General features: G+C 28.8%; 1 protein-coding gene across 1 annotated transcript in view; it reads left to right on the top strand.

The window, feature by feature from the left end:
• Window positions 1–584, top strand: part of LOC119591329 (presequence protease, mitochondrial-like) — a 5,396-nt gene that overhangs the window by 626 nt on the left and 4,186 nt on the right. The gene's annotated exons all lie outside the window — the stretch shown is intronic.

The following is a 584-nucleotide window of genomic DNA, read 5'->3' as shown; positions in this document are numbered from 1 at the left end:
TAATGAAAGCACTAAGATAGAGAAAATCTAATGGCACTGTAGTCTTCAAATGCATGCAAAGGTGAATCTGATCACTATGATGGTAAGGATTTGTTATTCTGTAGAATCCTGTAAATCCCCTTTGGCATATTTTGTTTTTGGGAAAACTACTTTTTATTATGGTCTTGTTCAAGATTTCCCTCCATATGAATAGGAAAAAATATCTTATTTGTTGTAATTTATACATAAATATAAAATATATTGGACTGGTTATGCAAAGACCCACATAAGTTATGACATGAAACTGATATCTTGATAAGGTTAGAATTTCCTGAATGTAGCCTAAAACTCTCTCCATCTTGATTGATCTTTATTGGTTTGGCCAAATTCCTATAAAAAAGTAGTGAAAATATACTATAAATGTATATTCTTGGGAAATAGAACTGCAGAAACACAACAGATTTTATTTTCCTTAAGTACAATACTCCCTAGAATTTTTTTTTTCTGATATTAGATAAAAAAATAATATGTGAATTATGGGAAGTGGTATAGAATACAGATATCATGAAAAAAAACAATAAAAACTTTACCATTTCCATGAAACA

This window comes from Penaeus monodon, chromosome 28 (genome assembly GCF_015228065.2).
Source record: "Penaeus monodon isolate SGIC_2016 chromosome 28, NSTDA_Pmon_1, whole genome shotgun sequence".
In the NCBI taxonomy this organism is placed as follows: Eukaryota; Metazoa; Arthropoda; class Malacostraca; order Decapoda; family Penaeidae; genus Penaeus; species Penaeus monodon.
The sequence above is the reverse complement of the archived record's forward strand: the minus strand, read 5'-3'. Positions and strand labels throughout refer to the sequence as shown.